The sequence below is a fragment of the Athene noctua genome, chromosome 1 (genome assembly GCF_965140245.1).
Source record: "Athene noctua chromosome 1, bAthNoc1.hap1.1, whole genome shotgun sequence".
In the NCBI taxonomy this organism is placed as follows: Eukaryota; Metazoa; Chordata; class Aves; order Strigiformes; family Strigidae; genus Athene; species Athene noctua.
The window spans coordinates 141,717,965-141,733,091 of NC_134037.1; positions in this window are offsets into that span (position 1 = coordinate 141,717,965).

The following is a 15,127-nucleotide window of genomic DNA, read 5'->3' on the forward strand; positions in this document are numbered from 1 at the left end:
TATCCTAACTATTAACATAATCAGTATCACATGTGGCTGTAACAACTAATAACAAAAGGACATTTAACACTTGTGGAGCACTGGATGACTTCAGATTCCGTACAAACAGTTGCCTCTTGAACTGAAGTGCTAGTTCTTTTGAATTTTGTTAAATTAGCTTATTTTATAAAGGTTTTGCCATCCCATTTTATGCCTCCCCTCCCGGTGAGGAGTACAGAGGAAAATTAAACCTGGTATATTTGGTTTTACTCCATTCTCATTTTCAGCACAGTTTCTGACCAATTCATTATTCATGCTTCTCCAGATTGAAACATCTGAATTTTGGGGGGAATTTGTCAAACCTAGAACTTATCCACAAGAGCAGAATAAGTGTGGCAGATATGTTTTAATTGAACATGAAGAGAGATCCTTATTGTCTGTATGGCAGTAGCTGGTAACACTCCATTCTAGCTCTAGTCTCAGCTGGGGAAGCCTCTACAGACAAACAGAAAATTCGCCATGTCCTAGAGAAACTCATAGACTTGTCTAGAAAGATCAGATTGCAGTCAATGGCAGCATTTTCTACTCGGATCTAGCCTAAAATGTGTTAACACCTGAGTATTATTTCCCTCCACATTTAAGAATTACCAAGAAAGACATTTTGTTTGCATGCAGATATTAAAATAAAAACTTTATTTTCCTGATGTTGGACTTGCGTATTGGAGTCACTGCTTCCTTCAGTGAGATGATATCCGATATTGCTATGTGAACAGAAGCATAAAATCCTTTCATGAGATTAAATGGCACATATCTGTAGGTAGCATTATGTTTATTAGATTTTGCTCAGTTAATACATTTTCCTCTCTCTTTCCTGTTGCTTACTGTGGAGTGGAAAATGTGCTGATTCAACATCCATTCACGTAATGGTTGTTATATTCCCTGATATTATAATTGGCCAAATAATTAAGTTATGCTTGCTACAGAATTACAACAGGGCAAAAATCGCCTCAAAATTTAGCATTAAGGATGCAGGAAAATAGCTGTGAAATGAGGTTCCTTTTTCAGTGATACATACCTACCTTCTGCAACATCAAGTCCTCCAAAATCGTATGGTACTTTGAGGACTGACAGGCAAATTAAAGACTGCAGTACATGTTTGTTTCATGACTGAGAGGAGCCAAGGGGAGATGACAGCCTCGTGGTGCCAGGGAAGGGGGGTAGCACAGCGTCTCCCCACCATAACAGCTCTGGGCACAGAACACCACTGAGACAGAAACTTTAGAGACAACTTGTTCAGTGATAGACTCAATATCTGGACAAAAGGTGGTGGAGAAACAGCATAAGAGAGGGACTCTCTGACCTCCTCCGGTCCATGATTTTCCAGCAGGTCTCAGCTCTTGCCTGATACTCAGAGAGATTTCTTCAAGCAGGGGATCTTTATGAATTGCCAAGCGTCAAAGACATGGTTGGAGCTCAGTAAATAGTCAATGGTCCTTGTAATACTGAGATAATTTGGGCAAGTCTGTGCATCTGAACATTTTGTTACACCAGGGATGGAAATGGATTAGCACAAGGATTTAGAGAACTTGGAATATTTTCCTTTTCTGCAGCCCATGTGAATAAATGCAGTGATCCCAAGAAATACATGCATACCCCAAGTTTCATTTCTGTTTCAAATGTTAGGATGCTACTATCCAAAACATCTCTAAAACGTTATCTCTAAAAGAGAGCTAGAAAACTATCTGATGCCTTTGATACAGGCATTCTCACAAGATATCCTGTAGTTCTTTTCAGGACGTTCAGTGGTAGTGGCTGAAGCACACAAAACACCTATTTAACTGTGTCATACTCTTAATAGAACTTTCGGTTAAAGTTTGATTCTGCATGAAAGGAATTGCATTGGAGGCTTCTCATGTTTCCTGAATTAGTTTCTTTGTTCTCATTAAATCAGCATCCTAATTTTTCTCAGGAACACCAGAGGTAAAACTTGCAGTTACCAAGAGGGAAAAGGATGGTCTAGGGTATTTACCTGGTGTAAATTTGTGTAATTAACAGGATTTGTGGCTTTCTCTATATCAGCTTTGCTATCTGTTTTCCAACAGTTTCAACAAGGGAGTGTGAGTTAAGAGAACTAGGAGAATGTTTTGCTACTTAAAAAGGGAATGAAGAGAAGGAAAAGTCCCCAGCCAGCAGCACCAGACATTGAATCAGACCCATGAAAAAAATTATAATGACCAAAGAAGGGGCAAAATGAATCACCTATTCTTCTCCATTTCTGCAGCACGGTGGGTGAGGCACATTTTTTTCAGTACAGGCAGCAAATGTTTTGCTTATCTACACTGCTGACTGGGTGAAAAAAAGACCTAGATGGTGTGACATTCAACTCTGACTGTATCTGCCAAATACTTTCGGTTAGACGTGCTACCTAATAATTCAGTCTTGTATCACTGTGTTCCCTGAAAATAATTCAAGCCTTGTTGTATTGGGTGTAACAGCTGTAATAATAAAGTCCCTTCAAACAGCTCAACTGAAGATGATGACCATGATTAAGTGAGCGCAATAGAAGAGATGAAGCGACTCACCAAAGATAGTAACGTCAGCTATAGACACCAGGTCTCCTGGCTCCCAGCCGCCAGCACTACTTACCAGACATCATGCAGTAAATGTCAGTCATGCAGGCAGGGATAATGGATGGTATAAATTAAATGGCTGTAAGAAATTTTCATGCTGAATTTGCATAGTGTTGAGGACAAACAATTGACAACAAAATGGGGCATCACAACCCCAGTCTCAGAGATTTTAAAGTTTGAAGATTTAGTTAGATCACTGAGCCTGACTTGCTGAACACAGACTTTCACCTTTCCATGCAGATAACCCAATACTGTTTTGTTAGTTTTAACTCATGTTCAGTTTTAAACTTTCACCTAGTCACCCCAATGTTGAGTTTTCTGTTTGTATCAAAGCAGAATCTGTGTGATTTCCTAGAAAGAGATCCAGATTTCACCATGTCCCTCGTGATACCAGCTTTTCTTTTAAGGAACATGACTCATCTGCAAGCGGAGTTTCCACAGTGATGGTGAAATACTAGCCAGCTTCGCAGGCCCTTGCTAAATTGCAGGTTAATACCTTGTTCTATTTGTGCCTTGGAGAAAATCCTGAGTGTATGGTTATCACTGTCCTTCTGCCCAAAGGCAATAGATAAGGCTTGTCTGTTTTCTGGGGTTGAGCACTGTCTGAACAATAGAGGTACCTGGAACATTTTGCCTTTGCTGCTGACGGTCAGGCTGAATTTTAGGAATCCAGTGAGGAAATGGAAGTCAGATTTGGGGGGAGATACTTCCACAATGTTAAACCCTCAGGTAGCTTGATGTAATAATAGTTAAAGGGTCTTGCATCAACAGTAGTGTTTGAGGTGTGGGGAGACAGCCATAACTGGGTATTGGTTAGCTCTGGTATCTGGCTTGTATTGAATCTTCAGCCTCTCTGTGTGAAAGCCTGACCTTGGTAAAGATGGAGGCATTTTTGCCTAACAGTGAAAAAATGTCCAACCCTGCATACAAATCAGTACAACAATTGGCTCTAAATGTCTACATCTTCCTGCAAGACCCATAGCTGAAAATTTACAAAGTTATACTAATGCTATCATGAAGTGAATGCTATCATTACGTGCACAGAGCCTCAGTGGCCAGCTTACATTTAGAAGTAGTCCAGGTAGTGCCAGGCTGGTTAGGAACAGGCAGGGGGGCTGTGAGAAGCACTCCCAGAGCACCTACCCTGGCTTTCCCAGCTCCTCTGCTCAACCAAGACTCTCAGTCTCCAAAGCGGTGAGCCTACCATGTTCCAGCAAAATCTCCCTTGCTTTCCCCCTTTGCATGAAAAGCCCTGAAAAGTTTCTCTTAGGAACTCAACTTATTACCTTTCAAGATGTCTTTTTATTCAGTTAAATACAAGAAATAAGTAATCTCTCTACAGCAAGGGAAAAAAAAAAAGGCACTCCAGCTGCCTGAAAATACTGAGAAAGGAGTAAAAAGAACTGAAAGTGTTTTTTTTAAATTGCATTCATGGCAATGGATCCTTGTGCATACTATCATGGGTAACATAATGCAAATTGCCAAGGCTGACAAAGCTGCTGTAGAGCCAGAAGCTTTTTGCTTTCAATCCTCAAGTGAAATGGAGATTGATCTCAGCTCCCATCTTAGTAGTTAAACAGATTTTGCCAATCTTTATTTCTTCTCAAATCAAAATTAAAATGACACATTTCTTTATAATAATGTAGAAATGTAAATACATATAAATTTGAAATCTAACCAAATTAATTGTTCTCAATGGATACATAATGCCAAGTAAATACATGAGGAAACAAAATCATTAATTGATTGGGCTTTTTATTATAATGAAAATGTTTGCAAGTATTAATAGCACGTTTCTGAAACACTGAACTCTGACATGATGTTTACATTTCCGTATTTTTTTAATGATCACATAGTTTACCATTTGAATAAAACAGCACCATATGTTTTAGCTGTATTAAATACCGCAAAGTTTGAACACTAAATATGGAATAAATTATCATGTAAAGATAGTTAGTACTGTCAAGTCCCTCTAATATGTTGCATCACTTTAGTTTTAATGTGCTAGGACTTTGCTAAAATGAAATGCCTTTTTTTTTTTTTAACTATAATGTAAAAATATTTAATACAAATTCGGAAAAAAGCATAGGCTGTACACAAATGTCTTCATTTTGTTTAAAAAAGAGAAAGAACATTTATACTTTCTAATACAAATAGAAGCATTTTCATGGCTTGGTTTTGTTGCAGGATTTTTTCTTTTTCAAGTGCAAGTGGAAAATAATTTTATTTAAATCTGCTTTCAGAGCAAGGAATGGAACTATGCAATAATAAACGCAGCACAGACTGGCTGTACTTTGACAGCTGGGATGGGCTCTGTAGTTCCACTGGTGTCAGGAGTAAACCACTGGAAAGGTACTGAAAAGCCAGTTACTTTAACAGCAGCCTATATATGGAATGATTTTTCTAGTGTAATAGTTTAATAGGAGATAGTCCCTTTAATTTTAGAATTACACAATGCAGCCTAGAAACAATTTTCAGTATACGACCAGGAGACTTGCATGATTGCAGTACTCCAGGGACAGACCTTAGTGAAAAACTGTCCAGGTAGCAGTCTTCTGTTGATGAAAGAAGTTCTTCTCACCGGGTCTCTCCTGGTTCTCACGGTCCCACCCTTTGATTGATAGTTAGAGGGAGCACTTTGAGGAGTAAATAAGAAGTCTGGGACTCTGTTCATTCTCTTATGAAACTGCCAAGCAGACTTGGACAACAAATATGTCTTTCAAATAAATGACATTTAACCAAAAGCTTGATCTGTAATTGGATACTATCTAAATCCTATAATGGAAGTAATTTACCAGATTGGTTTGGAGGTGTATTAAGGCAATATAGGAACCATGGTCTGCACCGCTGATAATGTTATCCATGCACTTGCTAGTCCATTAGCAGAGTGATTCATCTGAGAGCTGCAATAGGGCCAGACCACTCTCCCAAACATACAAACATCTAGACAAAATAGATCGCAGAAGCAACTAAGCAGCTGTTCCCTTTCCTGCCATACCTGCTGCTGGTACATGATAGAGCAAATGGCCATTAGGGCTCCTGCTTTTAACAAGATTGTATGTGCCTCTGAAAAATGTCATTTGAGATGGATGTGTTTTCCTAGCAGATATTACGTGTGGCTGCAGTCCTCGAGCTTGCTGTTCAATTAAGGACAAATCTTGAACAAAATATGCAGCTGCGAACTAGTGAACTTAACCTGGCATTAGCCAGCATTAGAAAGGCATGCTCTGATAACTTCAGCAGGCAGAGAAGGTTATTTAAGGGAATGTATTCTCCGTCTCACATAATCACTGAGATTATTTCTTGCTATCTCTTCCTTGTCCTCCCCACCCAGAACTAGACTGCAGCTGCAGAAATGCCAGCTGTGTTGGCAGAGGCAGGCACGGCTTCAGGCTTGGGACTGCTGAAAGTAGGGGGTGCAGTGGGCCCCGCTGCAGCCTAAAAGGAGTATGCTGAGATGGGGAGCAGGGTCAAGGGCGGCATCACCACTTTTCTTGCCGAACTAGAATGCAGGTTATAAGGTCGGTGTGCAGTTCAGCTGCAGTTCAGGGGTAAGGAGCCTGGCAGAGACTGGTTTCTTTCAGCTCCTGGATTATAACCAACTGTGTCAGTGCAATATGAATTTGTGTGTAATACAGTAAACAGGTTCAAAGTGAGGACTTTTGAAAGCTACAGTCTGAAATAAGAACAGTCCATCAGCCAGAGTGTATCGTAAAACTCCACTTCAAATACATATAAATAGCAATGCTCAAATAATCCCTGAAGTGCCTGTAATTTCTTGAGTCCTCCTGAGTATCACCATCACTATGGCCAGGTAGAGATAAGTGGATTAGTTTTGGATATGAGCATCTGAATTTATACTTCACTGCTCAAATTCATACCTTCAGAATTTGAATCTATCATGATGTTGTAGGGCTCAGATATCTAAATTTACTATGGTTTGACTTGTCCAAGATATTTTAGGTGAAAACACAACTTGAGGTGATGCAGATGTTCTTTATGTTTGATGGAGGGGGAATCTCCTCTAATGTCCTGGTAATATTATTGCTGTTCATATCTATTTGTTTCCAGGTATCATGAAACACTGCCTCATTTGACATGGCCAGAGTGCTGACTCTCTCATTATCTGGTTTTGTTCTGCCTGTCTCTATTTATCTGCATGCCCCCATTAACTCTGACATCAGTTCCAACAGTGTAGGAAGTTTTGCTTTCTGCTTTTCACTGAACAAAAGAGGTGACAAGCTGCCTTCATCAATGTTGTTCCGCAGCAGTATTAAATGCAGATCTGAGTTCAGCTCTGTATTCTGCATTGCTTGAAATTTGTTTTCTATCAACCACTTGGATGGCTAATAATGAGAGCTTTCTTGTTTAATCTGTCTTTTTACTGCTAAAAATTCCTATCTACTAAATTTAGGGCTATTGTCAGCTATTACTACGTCAGGGATACAATATCCAGAGAAAATAGATATACTCAATCTCCATTTTTATGTCGACATGTTCTTGTAATGCTTTCTCTTAACAGCAAGAGCTAGGTGCCTCTACCAAAACAAGTAAATCTCTGCCTAGTTTGAATCAAAGGAGTTTTGCTTTGCCACCAGACAGACCCTTTTCATGAGGTTTGGTTTATATCTTATTTCTTCTCTTTCTGAATACTGGGCACAGATTTGGCTGTTGCTCTTCACTATAGCATCTGCAAATTCGTGTTCTTCTTATTGTGACGTCTGCCTTTGATTTTGCATATTTTTCCCTGCTTGCTCTTTGCCTCTAGTATGGGATCCTCTGTAATGTCGGGGTATCATTCACTGGCCTCAGGCTGGATTAGATTGGCTTTCTGAACAGGAAAATGCTGAAAGCTGATTCCAGATTCTAAAATGAGGCTTTGCGTATTTTGAGCCATCTGGTCATTTAGGCCACGTCAGCAACAGAGTTAGCCAGTAACCAGATTTGAAGGGAATGAAATCTTTTGTCTCCCTGACCCAGCTCTCTGCATGGAGGTATAGCACCTGTGGCCCAGTGTGGAGCAGCCCTAGGAGACCAGCCCACAGCAGTGCTTGGAGGAAGCACCATCAAGGCTGAGATGTCTCCTTGACATGAGTTTCCGGGAAGGCAGGTGCCCACCAAGCCAGTGTCAGCACTCACCACATGCGTGCTAGGGGATAGCTTGGGCAGGAGGTCTTCCCAAGCCAGCCCTCCTCCACCATCACCCCTGCCTTCTCAAAGTCCAGCAGTGTGACACAGCAGGGTGCTTTGGGGCACACGGGCCCAACACACAGTGAGCAGTGCCCAGCAAGGTTGCTGCTCATGCTAGCAACCCCGACTTCAACTTAAGGACAGTTTTGAGTTCTTCGGACTCTCCGCTTTCTCCTGGCACCTGCTTCTTTTCAATCATACGTTGTTCACTTTCATGCGAAGTGATTCAGATTTCTGCGTTATGGCTTCACCGTTAGCCACTTCTGAGTTAATTTGAAGCTGTTAAAAACACTAAGTGCTTTAGAACCTGCTATTGTCAGAAATTAAGATTCTTCCTGGCAGTCTTCCTTTTGGCTGGTCTCCTAAGTCAGCAGGCACCTTCCGCTTGCAGATTTCCATGCTGTTTCAGCTCTGTATGGGCTTTTAAAGGCTGTGTACTCTTTGAAATTGCTTGTAGTGGTAGCTACAGTGTATTGAATACATACCTGAGGAGCCTGTAGTTTAGACAGTTCAGATGGCCGACTAGCTGAGGCACCACTGCACTGCTAGCACACAAGGAGGAAGTTTCTTGAACCAGTTACTGATTACTGTCTGAGAACAGGCAAAATGTTCTACATCTTCCCGTAGTTTCTGCCCTGAAAACCTCACTTTGGTGTTGGATAGCTGTTATGAATGTCCAGCGTGGCAGGAGCCTTTATGCAAAGCTCCATCTGGTTCTGCTGGGCTTTAGTGGGATTCCCCCCAAAATAAAGCTTCTCATTGAGAGATATGCCCTCATTCAGGGGTTGCAATTGGTTGTCCCTGAAGTTAGTGAAAGAGGTTTTTTCCTGAAAAAATGCCTTTAGGTATAAGGCTTCTCAAAGAGATGGAAAGGAAATTTTCACTGTACCTCTACAGAGGTTGAAAACAAGGGGATCCACCACCTGTCCAGTTTCACTTCTGGAAGGAAAGCACCAGACTTTGTTTCTCACATGGAAAGATTCCTACCATCAGCGCTGCTGCCAGTGTCTGTATATGACCAACTGACCCAGACCAAGGCTTCTTCTCATTAGCACCAGCAAAGCTGAATCACAAGCCCAAGGAGGGACATGCCACTTGGAGAGCAAAGCAGCTGGGGAGAAGACGAAGGGCTGACGGGTTAAGAGAATTAATGAGCAGCAGGGCTGTGTCCATCTGATGGTCTCCAACAGTTTGTTTCCCTGGTGATGGCCAGGCCCTTGGTTTTAGCTGAGGCAAGCTCCGTGCAGGACTCGGGAAGTGTGTGAAAGATAAAGATGTAGTCTCTTAAAGATACCTTGTCTCTTCTGTAATCAGGAAGAAGGGATTGGGTGGAAGAAATGGCTATTCTGGACTTTCCTGGCAGAGGTCACCTTGGAGTCACAACCACATTGGAAAAGGATTAGAAGAGCAAAATGTCCTTCAGCCATCCTGAAGGACAGTATGTCCTTCAGTGTGCTTCCACTGTGTCCCCATGACATGGGCTTTGCACCTGCCAGAGATTTTGTCTGTGTGAGTAAAGGAGGGAAAAGTTTGTCACTGCTATCAGGATATCCCAAGCACCCATTTGAACTGCAGGGTTAAAAGTCACACATTCATTCGCCTCTTTACAGATGGCCACTCTCTTTCAGCTTGTTTGTCACCCACTTCTTTTCTCTTTGAAAGGCAATGACAATCTTGATATGTTTCCATTCCTGAGCCTTCTCCAATATCAGATTTCTACAGAGAAAGTAAAAAATATTACTTGAAATTAATTCTGTTGTGTGTATTTTGCCATCAAAACAAATAGACTTACTTCATATTTCTGGGAAATAGATATTCTGATTTATTTTAGCTGTCTGGGCAATGACTTACTGGCTGTTCACAACTGAATGATTCTCAGCTTGAGGTACTGATGGGAATTTCTCATTACAGTCACAAGTCAGGAAGGGAATTTACATTCTTAAACATACTGATATTAACCGCCCCCAAACCCTGCCTGTATTGATATTAGAGAAACACAGCTCGTGGCTACCTGTAGAGATTGTCTTTCACCAGCTGCCTCCTAGCCACAGTGTCCAGTGCTGTCTGGTGCACTGCAAGCATGACCCTGCAACACTTGTGCTGGGAAGCTGCCTCTCGAGAACCAGGGCTACATGGCACACAAACTGGCAGCTGACATGTGAGAACTTGCTAAAACTTCTCCTGTGAGATTACTTTTGGTTTTTCTCCCCTTCCTCTTAAGAAAAGCAAGTTTTGCTTTCTTTTTTTATTCTACTGGGTAGTAATGACAAGATATCATTTTTATTCAAATGAGAGCGACAGGTGCAATTGCAGCTGCGGGTCATGATTTTCTGTGCCGCACCGGTTACTGTAAATAATGCAGCGTCATGTATAAGGTTTATGTTAAGTTGCTGACACCTAGATCTGTAACCTGTGAACACTCTGAACACAGTGGCATTAGCACATGGCAGAGTGTTGAGAGTACAGGCATTTTGAAATGTTGTGTGAATCGACTCTAATTTTTAGGTGCTGAAGTGCAAATATTTCTGCCTTATAGATTTCAAGTAGATTTCTACATGCATTGGCTTTTGGAGGCTAAAAAATTGCTCCTATGGTTAAATAGGAGGGTTCAGATAATCATGAGCTTTCTGAGACTGAGCTTATTTGCATTTCCAAACTATATTTCAAGTACAATAACTAACCCAGAGTGGTTTGTTATTGTTGAGACAGCCAAATGAATGGCCATCACGCTGATGGTAAATTACCATCCTGTGAAGGGTCACCACATATACGTGCATTAGTACATGTATTACATATAGGCCTCCCTTGTGAAATTTAGTTACTCGTTTGAACTTCAACATTGGAGACTTTTTGTACTGTTGTCAAATGGGTATTAGCAGTGATTTTGTAAATTCACCCATATGCTTTGTCTGTAGTTTTCCACAGTTTGCAGACCTATAAAATTTAGTAATTTACTTTTTTGTGTCCTGTACTTTTTGGATAACTTACTTTGGTAATGAGATTTTTTTTTTAATGCATGATCTCAGTGGCAGGCAGTATGTCCTCCCCTCTTTTGGAAAACTTCAGTAGAATTGAGCAGTTGTTTTTTGCCATTTGTCAGGAGACACATCCAGCCACCCTGGTTAGAAAGGGCTGTAGTGAATCTTGTTGAACAGTGAAGCTGAGGAAGATCCTGTATGGTTTAAGACTATAAATCTCTGCTTATGTCAATATTAGTAACTGTTTCAGGATCAAGCTTCTGATATTAGGGTCTTTTACATGCCGAATAGAAAGCAGCTGTAAAGTGTGGCCTGAGCTCTTCAGAGGGAAAGTTTCCATCAAGACCATGAAGCTTCACAGGAGCTGCAGGGCAGTGCCCTGTTGAGACCCTGTCTGAGTGCAGCACAGCCACAGCAGCACAGTGCTGGTCCCAAAATCATGAATTTCTAAAAACAGAAAAAGAGGATGTGTGCCTGTCAGATGTGCATGTGTGGTTCTTGCCCTGGCAGACTGAGCAGAAAGCATCATCTGAACAGGAAGGTAGCCCTGCACTGATACATCCCTCAACCTTGCTGTCCCAAAACCTTTACTTTCTAGAAAGTCTCACCTGCATCCCCTTCTTTCTCAGTAGTTTTCCTGCTCCATTCTGCATCAGACCTCTCTCCTCCTGCCCATTGCCCATTGCCCGAGTCCTCCCCTTTGGCAGTCCCAGCTCTCCTTGAAGACCCGAGCTTGCAGCTCATGCCAGAGGCCCTTGTCCTTCCCACTAAGGGGTGACTGGTGTCACCACTGCCCCAGGCCTGTTGTGACCTCCCACTAGTGCAGGGTTGGAAGTGCAGAGAAGGGGAAGCGTCTGGGAGAAAGACGGAATCCAGCGAAGATGAAAAAACAAGATGAAATCCCCACTCTTACAAAAAGCCCCACCTCTACGCACAATTCAGTAACTGAGGAGTGACCTTACAGCAGCAGATGCAGGTTAGGAGGTGGAGTCTGCAAATGAAAAGTCCATCTTGCTCTAATGATTTCCAGGACTGACCAGGTGCTATTTCCTTACAGCACAGAGGTATGTGAAGTTCCTGAACTGTACAGGACAGAAACTAACAAAAGCATGAAGCAAGTCTACTATCCCTCTGAAACTGAAGGCTTGTGGGAGGATTTTTTTTTTTTTCTTAATATATTCTCTTGAAAAAACAAGCAAAATCTTTCATGGTTCAATTCGCAGAACTTCTAGTGTAACTCTAAAGGCTCAAATTGTGATTTTTTCGCATTGGAGAGCACCTATTCACTGTGGTCAGCTAGATATAATGAAATGTTGATGAAAATGGGCAAAGAGTTTACAATCTGTCCCTCCTCTTGAACAGTCCAGCAAACCAGAGTGGAGAAATGCAAAAGTCAAAACTAAATTTTTAACTTGCTGTTATTTCCAGCAATAACAACAGCATTCAGAGTAATCCCAAATGCCTTCAGAGGGTCAGTTCAGATAAGCAACCAAAAGTTCATTCGATACAATCTGAAAAGTTTATCTAAACTTCTTGTGTCTGCATAATTGAGTTTGAAATCTTGCAAGAACAGACTTGTTCTCTGACTCCATATAACATACTCCATATCTTCTACATGTCTACAGTTTTCAAAATGTGAATCTCCAATGACCCCATAAGAAGTCAACATTTGCAGTCATACATAACACTTTCTCTGTTCAAATGTGGCCTTCCTGCTATTTTTGTAAGTGGCATCACCACAGCATAGGCATGGAATGAAGATACGAGAGGCAATAACCTTTTATGCTTCTTGGCTTAGACAATATCTTCTGATGTCCTGCACAGCACATAATAACAGGTTTCAGGTGACTAATTTTAATCAACTGACCGATGTGATAATCAAAGTTTGGACTTGATTCAAATATAAAAGCATCAAATGTTATATTCAGACTCCAACTCCCAATTCATATTAACCTCTCCTGTTGTTTTACAAAGTTTATTTTCCCAAGTTCCCTTTGGAAACACATCGTAGTGTTTTATCTCAAAGCACTTAGCACCAATTCATTTCTTCTAACCCACACATCAATAAAACTAATCATACCCTCATCTTAGGATGAAACAGCTCTTTTCTTGCTCAGGTCTCTATCAATGCACACGTGCTAAACTGAGGGGCTAAGCAGGCTTCTTTCTCTGTGCCTCCTGTGGGCATTGTCCTCAATGTCCCAATGTACTTTAACTGGATAGCTAGGGACTGAGATATTTCTGAAATGGGCAGAGGAGCCTGCTGGTGCTCTGCTGCCTGGTGGGGATTTCTGCCCTTGATTAGGCAGCATCATGTTGCCTGTGCTTCCAAGAGAGCTCCTGGAGAGTGTGATTCACTTACTGAAGTGGTGCCTGATGGAAAGGGAGTTCTAGAGGCCAGCCAGCAGAGCAGAATGTTGCTTATTTAAGGGGAAGAGAGGGCGAACCTGGGCTTCAGACTGTAGAGCCACTGCCTTGCCCGGCTCCATCAGGAAAGCCTGCTAAATCATTTTGTAACACCTAAAACTGACAGGTCTTCCAGTGCTTCTCTCCCAGTTAGGCGTGGTGACATTCATGTACCGTCTCTTTTTGTCCCTGTGTCCCCAGCCTCCTTGTGCAAAGCCCTGTGTTGTCTGGCAGTCATGGTATACCTACCTCTCTTATCCATCTGCAAGGTGGGAGATGCATTTTGATTGCAAGCTGTGCATTTGACTCCTGTGAGACGCTCTAGTTTTAAAACACCTTTTGGCAACTTCAACAACATCCTCCTGAACTGTTTATTAGGTGCTGAGCGATGGTGACATTTGTGGAGCTGCTTTTAAATTGTTGACACACAGCAGTAGAACCACCACTGCTTGTTGTTGTCATCCAGCCCTCAACATTGAAAATGTCAGTAGCATCTGCTTGATGGACTTATCTGCCTGTTTGTGTGCCTAATTAACAAGTATCAGATTTAAATGGAATTTAAGTGGTGTGTAAGTAAAGCACAGCAAGACCACTAATATGGGCTAATATATCCTTTTCAGTCACAAGGGAATTCTGGGATGGGGGAAAGAGCAACTTGCTGTGCACACCTCCGCCCACAGCAAGCCCTTAGGACAGAAGAAGGAGTGTGTGACAGCATATTCAGGCAATTTTCGGTAGGGACAATGTATTTACTCTGTGCTGGGGTGCCCTTTGGTAAACAGTCCTGAGGAAGCAGTGCATGACTGAGCTGTGTCTTGGTGAGGCCCCTTTCTGTCTCGAGGTGTTATTGCCCGCTGCTGGTAGATAGCATCACCTTCCCCTTTTTCAAAGCAGTCAATCTGAAGGACTGGCAGTGACTGCAGCCTGCTCTGCTATCTTCTTTCCATCAGATGTGGCCCAGAAGTCCAGTCTTCCCAACCTGGTTCTGCAGCTGTGGTCAGCACCCATTCTTCAGCTACCTGTTCAACCTTACTACCTTGGGAAGTAGTGAAGGAGGAGGATGCTACAATTTTTTTTCCTCCTCCTTATAATAAAAGCTAGGAAGAGAGTAAAGACACAGGAAATCGCTGAGCTCATTTCTGCTGCTTAGTGCAGGATATGAACTCAAACAGAAAGTACATCAGATGATACCGATACAAAACACACTTCCCGATACTGAGTTTCCTCTTAAACAAAACTAAGAGGAACTGACAACTATGTTAGAAGTATGAAATGATCTCAGAAATGTGTGGGGTAGTAAAAAGGCCCCAAAGTTAATTGCAATGGTAAAAATCACAGAAATTTCTCTCCCCGCACACACTTTGTCCTTTACTTCCCCTTGATATCCCATTCAGCACAGAGGTCAGAAGCAGGGTGGACCAGGTGTGAAGAGAGGGAGGGAGGGATGCCATCCCTTTCATTTCTCTAAATATAAAGGGCAAGCGTGTTCCAGCTTCTGCATTTGCTGAGGCCCAGGTGCTGGTGGTTTTACTGGCGGTAGTGGGGCAGAGGTGGAGCCTTTTGAAAGTGGGTTACATAGAAAGCTTTGTGCCTAGGGTGCATTGCTCTTGTTTATACTGTTTGTCCCTGTCAGCAGAGACACGTGCACCATGGTGTCCCCTCATAACAGCAAGTGATGGTGATTTTTGGTATTGTTGATTGGTTTAGATTGTAGAGACCCTGGGGAAAGAGGCTGGTGCAACTGTGGAGAATGGACAAAACAGTCCTTGGGGAGGGGAAAATATAAATAAGGAATCAGAAAAGTCTCTTTTTCAACACACCCTTTAAATTTGAGTTTTATTTTAACCAATAATATTTTCCAGGAAGAAAGGAGCTAGAAAAATAACCTGAAAATAAAAAGAAAAATACTTTTATTTCTTTCTACTAAGTATAAGTTGCATTTTC